This window comes from Mus musculus, chromosome 12 (genome assembly GCF_000001635.26).
Source record: "Mus musculus strain C57BL/6J chromosome 12, GRCm38.p6 C57BL/6J".
In the NCBI taxonomy this organism is placed as follows: domain Eukaryota; kingdom Metazoa; phylum Chordata; class Mammalia; order Rodentia; family Muridae; genus Mus; species Mus musculus.
In genome coordinates, this window is record NC_000078.6 from 84535866 (window position 1) to 84547894 (window position 12029).

The 12029-nt window shown below is 47.1% G+C and overlaps 1 long non-coding RNA gene across 1 annotated transcript; it reads left to right on the plus strand.

The window, feature by feature from the left end:
• The first annotated feature begins 2308 nt into the window (after nt 1–2308).
• On the plus strand, nt 2309–10650 carry LOC115487945. The gene is made up of 2 exons (XR_003950097.1): nt 2309–5694; nt 10040–10650. It is a non-coding gene; the product is annotated as an uncharacterized LOC115487945 (long non-coding RNA).
• Nucleotides 10651–12029: the final 1379 nt, after the last annotated feature.

The following is a 12029-nucleotide window of genomic DNA, read 5'->3' on the forward strand; positions in this document are numbered from 1 at the left end:
GATAGATAGATAGATATAGAGATCATGGATAGAGAGGTAGAGATGGATAGAGAGATCATGGATATAGAGGTAGAGATGGATAGAGAGATGATGGTTAGAGAGATCTAGGTCTGCTTCCTGATCATATATAGTAAGCACTTGGGGTGGAGTTTGGTGTGACTGTCCTCTAGTTTTATTTCCTGAGCTATAATAGTCACTTTTCAATTAAATTATGTCCCCTTCCCCTTTGAGACAGCACGGTAGACCTGGCTGTTCTAGAATCCACAGATAGTGTGGAGACGGTTCAGCAGTTAAGAGCACTTGTTGCTCTTGCAGAGAACCCGAGTCCCGTTCCCTGCACCCACATCAGGAGGTACACAACTGCAGCTTCAACTGATCTGACACCCTCTCCTAGGCTCGGTGAGCACCCACATCCACTGCGTTCATTTACATAGACATGCACATGCACACACATAAATCTTGAGAGGTTTACGCCACCATACCCAGTCCACTCCCAGCCACGTTCTTTTCAGAGTAACAAATAAAATCCTGATGCCAGAGATTTGGAGCAATAAGTCTGCATGAAACTGTGATAACAATGAATTCACGTGCATTTGATGAAACCTCGGTCCAAAGGAATTCCCAGCCTGAGGCCTCAGAAGCCAACTTTCCATTGCAATCTGTTTGTAGGGGAAAATGGCTTCTTTCTTTCCTCCTCCTTCTCCCTTCTCCTCCTCTACTTCCTCCTCCTTCGTCTTTTTTTGAGATAAGGTCTTAAGTACTATATGCAAGACCCAAACTTTGTAGCAAAGGCTAATTGGAATTCCTGGTCCTTGACCCGAGCCTCTGGAGTGCTTAAGTTCCAGGTGTGCAGCATCCTGCCTCAGGCTTTGTGTATGTTAGGCGATCACTCTACAACTGATGCTGAATCATGGTACCTAACCGTCGCGTTTGCTGTAAACCCAGCAGCTTCCTAAGATGGTGGGCAATCCCTCAAATGGAATAATTGACTACACTACTTTAAACCCACATTCTCCTTTTTTTCTTTCCCCGCTTTGAGACAGGGTCATACTCTATAGCCCTGGCTGTCCTGGAACTCACTATTTATGTAGACCAGGCTGGCCTCAAACTCACAGAGATGTGCTGCCTCTGCCTCCTACATGCTTGGATTACACATTCTGCTTTTTGATGGGTTTGGGAGCCAGGCATGGTAATGCAAGCCTGTTCTAACCCTAAGAAGGCTGAGGCAGGAGGATGGTGAGATTGAGGCCAGCTTGGACTACATAGTGAGACCATATATCAAAAGGAAAATTTTAACCATCTAGAGACTGCCATATCCGGGGATCCATCCCATAATTAGCCTCCAAACGATGACACCATTGCATACACTAGCAAGATTGTGCCGATAGGACCCTGATAATAGCTGTCTCTAGTGAGACTATGCTGGGGCCTAGCAAACACATAAGTGGATGCTCACAGTCAGCTATTAGATGGATCACAGGGCCCCCAATGGAGGAGCTAGAGAAAGTATCCAAGGAGCTAAAGAGATCTGCAACCCTGTAGGTGCAACAACATTATGAACTAACCAGTACCCCGGAGCTCTTGACTCTAGCTGCATATGTATCAAAAGATGGCCTAGTAGGCCATCACTGGAAAGAGAGGCCCATTGGACACGCAAATTTTATATGCCTCAGTACAGGGGAACGCCAGGACCAAAAAGTGGGGATGGGTGGGTAGGGGAGTGGGGGGGGGGGGAGGGTATGGGGGACTTTTGGGATAGCATTGGAAATGTAATTGAGGAAAATACATAATTAAAAAAATATTAAAAAAAGGAAAATTTTAGTGCAACCATTGTTAATTCTACTTCTAGGTGTATGACCAATAGAAATAATTGTCCACCAGCAGACGCTGCAAGAATATTGGTAGTGCTGCCTTTAATCCCAGCACTAGGAGGCAGAGGCAGGTGGATCTCTGAGTTCAAGGCCAGCCTGGTCTACAAAGTGAGTTCCAGGACAGCCAGGGCTATACAGAGAAACACTGTCTCGGGGGCGGGGGGGGGGGGTATATTGGTAGCTACCTCATCCATGCAAAAGCAAAAAACAAAAAAACAAAACAAAAGTGTCAAGCAAAAAGAACAACTTTTCAAATCTTTTCTTGCATTTTTGTGTTGTGTGTGCGCCTGTGGTATGAAGAAGGGCACACACTAGGACTGTGCCTGATTGAAGTTCTGTAACAGTCTGCAGACATGCCCGCAGTCAGGGCAGCTGTGACTGGGGGTATTGTCTAGAGAGGACACAGGATCGGGGGGGGGGGGGGGGGGGGGCTTGAGTCTGAGGCTTACACCTTCCCTGAGCTGGGCATGAAGCCCTGTGAACCTGCCCGCCTGTGAGCTGTGCTTCGCACTGATGGGCTCTTGGATGCTCCAAAGGAAAATAGCAGCGAAACCTGCTGCTTTTCACTTTCAAATGACAGACCCGTAGGAAGCCTGGGGGCAATGCCACAGAGGATGTAAAAGCTCTCAGGTCCACCCTGAGCTTTGGAATGAGAAGAGAATGGTGATGTCCTTTTGCTGCTGCCTGTCACTCTTCCACAGCAACTGAGCCAGGCTAGCGAGCCTGTCTTGTGACTTGGCACTACACAGAGCCGCTCGCTAAACACCTAAAGGCCCACGCTTTATGCTTCTTGTGAGGGAGAAACACAATTGTGTTCAGCCCTTACTGAGAAGCCGGAGCAAAAATTGAATGTGTGTGACTGTTTTCCAGAGCCTGACATACCAAGGATACTTAGAGCACAGTCACTGAGTGAGCGGATGCCTGGATCCAGCCACCTAAAGAGGTGTGTAACTACTATGTCAAAGCCAAAATGCATGTGTGCGTGTGTGCATGTGTGTGTGTGTGTGATGCACCTGTGTGGTGTGTGTGTGTGCACACATGTATTCGTGGGTGAGGACCATCTCCAGTGTTGGCCTTTGCCTTCCACCTTGTTTGGACAGGGTCCCTTGCCGATCTCTGCAGCCTTTCTTTGCTCAGGGAGCGGGCCCAAAAGCATCTTGGGATTCTCCCATGTCCAGCTCCCGGGTGTGCTGGCAGTACAGGCGCACACTGCTGTGCCCAGCTCCCCATGGCTTCTGGGGCCGTAACCCAGATCCTGGAGCTTGTGGCACAGTCATTTTACCCACTGAGCCATCGTCTCTGTCTAAATGTGCTTTTTAGTTCCCAAGACAGCGACTCTCAGCCTGTGGGTCACAAACGACCCCCTGGGGTCAAATATCAGATATTTATGTTATAATTCATAACAGGAGCACACTTACAGTTATGAAATAGCCATGAAATAATTTTATGGTTGGAGGTCACCACACATGACATGTTCAAGGGTTGCAGCATCAAGAAGGTTGGGAACCACTGATCTAAGCCAGGAAGATGTTCCCTCCTAAGAAAACTAGGCATTCCAGATCTTTCCAGAACTCAGACTTGTGAGACTTCTATTCTGGGTTGGGAATTCCCTCAGATGGAAGTGAGGGACCACTGGCTGGTTTATCTCTTAAGCACATTTCTATGTTATCTGCACACTTGTAACCATTAGCCTCAGGTAGCTATTAAGTCTAAATTAAAAGTAAGTAAATATTTAAAAATTCAGCCCCAGCAGAAATACATGTGTCTGCCTACCATGAAGTGAGGAAGCCAAAAGGCAACGTTGTAAGATCCTGCTTCATGCTGTTTGGACTTAGACCTTCCAAACTGTGATCAAATAAAATCTCTCTCCCTTTCCATGTCTGTCTCTGTCTCCCCCTCCCTCCATCCCTCCCTCCTCTTTTTTTTTTTTTAATTTAAAGATGTCTATATGTCTGTATCTGGGTGATGATGCATGTGGATGTAATACCTGTAGTGGCCAGAAGAGGGCATCAGATCCCCAGGAGCTGGAGTACCTACATTGTGGGTGCTAAGAACCAAATTCACAGGGGGCTGGTGAGATGGCTCAGTGGGTTAGAGCACCCGACTGCTCTTCCGAAGGTGCAGAGTTCAAATCCCAGCAACCACATGGTGGCTCACAACCATCCGTAACAAGATCTGACCCCCTCTTCTGGAGTGTCTGAAGACAGCTACAATGTACTTACATATAATAAATAAACAGCTACAATGTACTTACATATAATAAATAAATAAATAACTCTGAAGACAGCTACAATGTACTTACATATAATAAATAAACAGCTACAATGTACTTACATATAATAAATAAATAAATAAATAAATAAAAAAAAGAACCAAATTCACAAGAGCAGTACGTACTTCTAACCACTGAACCACCTCTCCATCCTCTTAAAAAAAAAAAAAAAAAAAAAAGACCACATTTCAAGGGTTCAATGGCCACACGTGGCCAATGGCCACCATGTTTGTCTGTGTAGAAGAAGAAACCAAGTGTTCCCGCCCTTGTTCATGGCGCTACTCTGCCATTATAGCAGTATTGTTAGGGCTTATGGGGGGTGGGGGGGTTAATTGTAAACTGATTTTTGAAAAGGTGATAAGTACAAGCCAAAAATACGCCTCCCATTTCCTGTACCTCCATCCACTGAGCTACTTGTGGGAACTATACACTGTTATATACGTGGCTTTTCCCCCTATTTAATGCATTTTGGATCCTGCTCATATATATTCAATAGTAATATACTGTACTACGGGGAGGTACCATAACTTAGTCGCTGATGGACTTTTGGGTGATTTCCAGTCTTTCCAACTGGGATACGCAGGAAGGTTCTGCAGGCTGCGCTGTAATGAAATCCTTGCGCATACATGTAAATCCTCAGAGTGCGTTAATAGCAGGGAACTCTTGGGTCAAAAGCTACATATACATTGTAATATAGATCACTAAATTGCCCCCTAAAGAGGTTGCGACAAGAAGACCTGATCCCCACACCATCAAACACTCTTGTGCTGTGAATGCAAATGTCCACAGTGACACTAGTTCTCCAAGGGAGGGGCTTCCCATTGCCTCTGACAACCTGCCCTCTTAGACTATCTCCCAGTCACGTCTTCCCACTGCCAAGGATAGTGAACATTCTTTAGGTTTTACTCATTGTGTGTGTGTGTGTGTGAGAGAGAGTGAGTGTGTGTGATGTGTAAGTGAGCACAGGAAGATGTTTGCCACAGTGCAAGTGTGCAGGTGGGAGGGACCTTCCAGACTCAGTTCTCTCCTTCCACCCCGGTTCCAGGGATCAAGCTTGGGTCATCAAGTTTGCACCCACTGACCCATCCTGCCAGCCCAGTCAGTGACATTTAACTGGGTGCTTCCTAGGCCTTGCCTCTGTGTCCCATGAACTGTTCACAGTAACCAAATGAGGTAAGGTAGACATTGTTATCCTGTTTTACAAACGAGCCCCGGGCTTAGAGAGCATTTAGGTCAGTTGGAGTCTCCTAGCTCTAGGCAGAGCTGGGATTTAACCACAAGTCGGCCTCTCTTCAAAGCCTACCCCTAGTACCAACAGGCTCACCTGCTCCCCAGCCCCTTCTCACTATGTGAGCTTCGGGCTTCCCCATTCTCCTGCTAGGGTCCAGTTCTCTCTCGGGTCCATTTGCCCTTCATTCTTGTTCTCTCTCCTCCCTAGAGCCAGAGCAGACGTCTCCATTCGGGACTCCTTACTCTTCAGTACCAGTTCCCTCTACTCTTGATCTTGAGACTGCCCTACCTGAACCCCGGATCTGCCCAGCCCTCCCCTAGGTGATGCCTCAGACTTTGGGGTTGGAAGAGCTGGGGAGGGGAGCAACGGTTACCATCACCTGACCGTACCCAGCCAATTCACAAAGACAAGATGTCAAGTTAATGAGCCTGTAGGCTTCTAATTAGCTGTCAATTACCTCAAATTAATCAACTCCTCGCCTAATTAAGCATTATCGGCAGGTGGGCACAAAGCAGACCATTGTGTGGGAGCCATGAGAAAAGCTGGGCTGGCAAACTTGGTTAGGATCAGTGCTGTGCACCGCAACAGCCTCCCTACAGCTCTGAGCTAGCGGACAGCTAAGAGGCACCAAGGACCTCTCTCCCCACTACTGGGGTCTCCAGGACCTCCTGAGGAACTGAGTGAGTGGACAGGGAGATGTAGAGCTCAGAGTCCGGTGGGACTTTAGGGAAGTGGATCAGTAGGAATGGAGAGCCATGAAGAACCCTCAAGAGCAGCCCCTGACCCCTGAGATCCTGGGCAGGAGTGGAGCCAAGAGGAGGCCGGGAGTTGAGGCTCCCAGCGGATGTGAACTCTGTGGCACTGGAAATGACTTAGACTTCTTTGGGCTGCTTTTCCATTCTAAAAATTGAGAAGACTTTTTCAAGGCCTTCCCAGACCTCTGAGACTCTCCTTGGGAAGTGCCTGGTCCACACTAGTCAGTGTGTTCAGTGGTGTAACAGTGGAGGCGAGCCACACACAACTCAGCGGCTTCGCCTAAGAACTGCTCAGGGTATGGAGTCGGTACCTCTAGGCTCCTGACAGTCCCCAGCTTTCAGTACACCCCTGAAGACTGTGAATTGGTGCTCTACAACATGCCAGGTGCTGGAGGCTGAGGTATTCTGGCTACATCTGTGTCCCCATCTCTCTACACCTTTGGGTACCCAGGGCTCAGGTGTCCCTCTCCACTCACAAAGAGCCCTGATACAATACATGGCTCATCATATGAGTTAAACACCCATCTCCAACTAAAGAAGTGGAAGAAAGGGCCCTGTCCAACTTAGGTGGGAGGTGCAAGGCCTAAGGAGCCAGGCCTTAGGACAGACCTTGGGTACTGAGATTACATTTCTGATATGGTCCTGGCAGCTGAATACTTTTGACCCTGGGACAGGGTGAGCTTGGCTGCTGGGACTCCAGCACACCGAGTATGTTCACCATCTCCACCCTGGCACCTGACATCATCTTCCCTTGTGGGGCGATGGAGGCCACTTGTCTTTCACTTCTGTGGAAGCTTGGAGACGTTCCCTCATCCCTGGTATAAATCAGTCACCTAGCAAACATTTATTGTGCTTGCTGATCAAGGGTCACAGTGGAAAGGGAGGTGGCTGGGCAAACAGAATTGTTAATGTTGTGCCCTGGAGATGAAAGGGACAGTAGGCCCTTAGGAAGTGCCTACTGTGTGCTGGCAGGAATAGCATATAAAAAAAATTGGTGAATATATTATTTGTGTCCATAGGTATGTTTAATGGGTTGTTTATCAAGATAGATGCTGTGTTTACAGTATTTGTTTAGCCAGAGACTCAGTGTATAGTCTAGGCTGTCCTTGAACTCACAGTCCTCCTGTTCAGCCTCCTAAGCGCAAGGTTTACACACATGCCAGTACATATATACACGCATGCCAGTACACATATACATGCATGCCAGTACATATATACACACATGCCAGTACACATATACAGGCATGTCAGTACATATATACACGCATGCCAGTACATATATACACACATGCCAGTACATATATAGTTTTGGTTCCTTTATGTCTTTGGGTTAGTTGGTTTGTTTGTTTAATTAATTAATTAATTTTTTACTTATTCACTTTACATCCAGATCACTGCTGCCCTCCTGGTCTCCTCCCACAATTCCTCTCCCACCTCCCCTTCTCCTCTGAATGAGTGCCCCCCCCCCCCCCGTATCCCCTCATCCTGGCACTTGAAGTCTCTGTAGGCTAGGTGCTTCCTCTCCCACTGAGTGCAGACAAGGCAGACCAGTTAGTAGAACATATCCTACCGGCAACAGCTTTTGGGATAACCCCTGTTCCAGTTGTTCAGGACCCCCATGAAGGTCAAGTTGTACATCTGCTACATATGAGCAGGGAGGCCTAGGTCTAGCTTGTGGATTTCTTTGGTTGGTGGTTCAGTCTCTGAGAGCCCCAGGGGCCCAGGTTTGTTGACTCTGTTGGTCTTCCTGTGGAGTCCCTTTGGGGCCTGTGCCTTTGATATTTCTTTGTAGGGCTATATAACCCAGAGTTATCTGGAACTCACTGTATAGCTCAGACTGGCTTCAAAGGCTCCACAGTCCCCTGCCTTAGCCTCTGGGATGTTGGCATTTCAGGTGGGAGAAACCATACCCAGCTCCATAAAGTTGTTTTCTTTTAGATGTATTTATCTTACTCTATGTATGTGAGTGCTTTGCCTGCACGGTGTATGTGTCCCACTTACGTGTCTGTTGGACCTTCCAGAGCTGGGTCGCCACCTGGGTACTGGGATTCAAGCCCTGGTGGTTTGGAAGATCAATAAGTGCTGTTAGCTACTTGGCCATCTCTAGGCCCTACAATCCATTTTTGTGTTTGATTGTTTTGCTTTGTTTGAGACAGAGCCTCGCTGTGTATCTGTGGCTGGCCTATTACTTGCCATGTAGGGTTAAGCTGGCCAAGAACTCACAGAGATTAGCCTGCCTCTGCCTTCTGAGTGCTGGGATTAAAGAAATGCTATCATGCCTGGTTCTACAGTTTTTTGAAACTCCATAATACAAAAGATATAGAATAACCTGTGTGTTTCTCCCGTTCCATTCCCTAGACAACTATTCCTTTCCCCACAACCAACCAGTAACCAGCTTTCACACACTCCGTCAGAGATTTAAAAAGCACACTGGCCAGGCATTATGGCACAGACCTAGCGCTCAGAGGCTGAAGCAGGGAGATCTTTTTGAGTCTATATAGTGAGTTCCAGGCCAGCCAGAGCTCCACAACGAGACCCTGAAAAAGAAAAAAAAAAAAAGAAAGAAAGAAAAGAAAAGATGGATTAGTGGTGAAGAGCTTTTGCAGAGGACATCACACAATTCTGTGATTGCCAGTTCCTAACATTAAGCAGCACACACCCACATGTAACTTCAGCTCAAGGGAATTTAACAGCCTCTGGCCTTTGCGGACACCTGTATGCATGTGTGCACTTACATCTTTCTACATACCACACACATGTAACTTAAAACAATAATAAAAATTTAAATTATACACACACACACATACACATATCTTTTATTTTTCATGAGTAAAGGAAACAAGATCTAGTGTTTCCATCTTCCTTTTTAAAACTAATGTTCCCTTGAGACTGTTCCAGACCAGAGTGTGAAGTCACAGCCACACAGAATCCCACTCTTTAATGTATACTTGTGCCCCCCACCCCCCCAACCCCCCCCCCCCCGTCTACAAAATTAAGCTGAAAATGTGGTTCTGTTGGCAGAGCCTGCACAAAGCAGATTCTATCCCACATCACTTCAGATGTGATAGTGAAAGTCTACAACATGTCCCTAGAGAAGCAGAGGGGTCAAAGGTCAAGGTCATCTTCGGTTATAAGAGGAATTTGAAGCCAGTCCGAGCTACTTGAGATCCTGCCTCAAAAAATATTTTTGTTGTTGTTTGGTTTTTTTTTTAAATGTGTTTTGTTCTGTTTGTTTTGTTTTGAGACAGGGTCTCTAGTGGAGCCCTGGCTGCCTGGAACTCAATATTAGACCAGGCTAGTCTCAAACTCACAAAGCTCTATCTGCTTTGGCCTCCTGAGAGCTGGAATTAAAAGTTTGGGCCACCACACTTGGCTTCAAAAGATAATTCTTGATGAAAGGAAATAAAATCACAGCCCAGGTGATAATGCTGACTAAATGTAAAGCCACATTCTGGAAGAAACAAACAAAATGAGCATTAAATAAAACTACAGAAACTTAAATAAAGCATGGACTTTATTCAGGACTAATGTATTTTATTTGTGTGTGTGAAATTCTATTTTTCTTATTAGTCATAACAAAGACACCACGATATTAAACAATAACAGGAAATCAGTACATGCTATATGTTTTGAAATTTCTTTTAAAAATCGGTTCCTGAATAATTTAAATTAAGACACTGAGATTAATAAAGCCTCAATTCAGGTAAAAGCACTAGGGAGGCCAGCACATAGGCCCTGAGTCAAATGTGAGAGATGAACATGAGAAGGGTGTGTGTGTGTGTGTGTGTGTTTATTGAAAATGGACTGAAAAGTTAACTGCAGCCCCGGCCCTGCCTGTCATCGGATCACGAGGAAAACGCGTTGGTTTCAGAGGGACTAACTTACCTGTGGTTCTTGACTCCCGCACCAGGTTCTTCCAGATGCTTCCAGCCCTCAGCAGATTGCCATCAGCAGTCCACACCCGGCTGGTTTGCACCTCCCTCTGCTGGACTTTGAGCTGCGCGCCAAAAGAAAGATGCACCTGATGGAGGTGCTTTCTTTAACCGACATACAGTTGAAGGAAAGACGGTCTCCTGATGGATGTCTGCAATGATTAAGAGGGAATGCTTCTGGTACCCTTTCCCTCGGATGCCCGTGAAGGGCTCGGGCATCACCAGCCACTGTCCCAGCCCGGGCTCTAAGTCTGACCCAAGCCGAAGTGCCTGCGCCCCGCTATGCGCTCCATCACCACTAGAGGGAGTAAAGAGCGGGCTCTTCCCTGTGCTCTGTCCTCCATAGCCTTGCCTAGGAAAGAAAGATCCCTCCAAGTCAAAGTGAGAGGAGGTCTAACTGGGAAGATGATCAATGGTGCGGTGGGTAGGGAACAAGTGAGGTAATGGGAGGGTGGATATGATGATATGATATGATATGATATGATATGATATGATATGATATGATATGATATGATATGATATATGAATCTTATAATAAAAGTCATTATTTTGTATAATTAATATATACTAATAAAGGACATTTTAAAAATAAAGAATTGAGGCCCAGGTCTGTGACCTCAACTTTGGAGGGCAGTGTGGAGCCTGGCACTAAAGGCCCCACACTGCCCTCTCTTGTGAAAATCATTTTGTCAGTTGGAACCAAGGGGCTAACAAACCTATCCAGGGTCACACAGCTGTCAAACCCAGGGACCTGCCTCCAGACCTCCCTGCCTCCAAAATTCTCCCTCAGAGGGTCTGTAGTATCATCACCGTAGCCTTCTATCCTGGGAATCCAAGGCAGAGGGCAATGACAAAGCATAGTGTGTGGGTGGCCCCATCTGTCAGGGGTGGGCAGAGGGCTAAGCTTCGGAGGCCAGACCCTTGGCAGATGACCCTAGCAGGAATGCCAAGGGCTCTAGGGAGGCAGAGGGTGCCAGCCTGCCCCCATGAGAGAAGGGGACTGCTGGTAACTCTCTCCCAGGCATGGTGACAGCTGCAGTGTAGGGCAGGACAGAGGCCCCACATGGGAAGAACTTTCACTCACTCTGCCTGGGGCCTAATCTCATTACTCTGCATGGACCCTCTAGGACCACCCTCTCTAGTCTCTTTTAATCCCCTCCCTCCCTCTGGGGATACTCCAAGGTCTGCCCCTTGCCAGGTCAGGCCAGCAGAGGCACATGCAGGCCCCACCCTTCAGTTTTGGCAGACTACCTGTGCCCCACTTCTACAGTCCTCAAAGTAGGGCCAGGAAGGGCTGGAGAGATGGCTCAGCAGTTAAAAGCACAGACTGCTCTTTCAAAGGTCCTGAGTTCAAATCCCAGCAACCACATAGTGGCTCACAACCACCCGTAATGAGATCTGACACTCTCTTCTGGTATGTCTGAAGTCAGCTACAGTGAACTTATATATAACAATAAATAAATTGAAGAAGAAGAAGAAAAAGAAGAAAAGGGGGAGCCAGGAAGGCTGAAGGTCCAGTTTCTCTCACCTGCCTGTAGCAGTCTGACATGCCTTCCTGAAATGGCCTTCTTCTGGACTCCCTGTTTCTCTTGTCCTCCACCCTACCCTGCACCCCTGGCTGGAAATACCCAGAGCTACCCTGTGCTAGACAAGTGTTCTACCTCCCTCTCCTTTCTAAGCAGCTCCCAGGACTTTTGTTTGGGTTCCCATTTCAGGACTGACTGATGGAAAGAGACCCCATGTCCACAGTAAAACTGAGACAGCAACTCCCCCTTCGAATAGCTGTTCTGAAGCCAGAAGACACTGCATATTGGGTGCTCAGCCAGCCCCTGGCAGAGGGATCCTCAACGTGGCTTTTATCAGGGATACAGGTTGTCAACATCACATGTGCCAAAGATGTCTCCTGGGCTGAGGTCAAGTGTGGGAGGAAGGTTGGGATTCAGTGTGTATAATCCTCCTAAGAGTGCT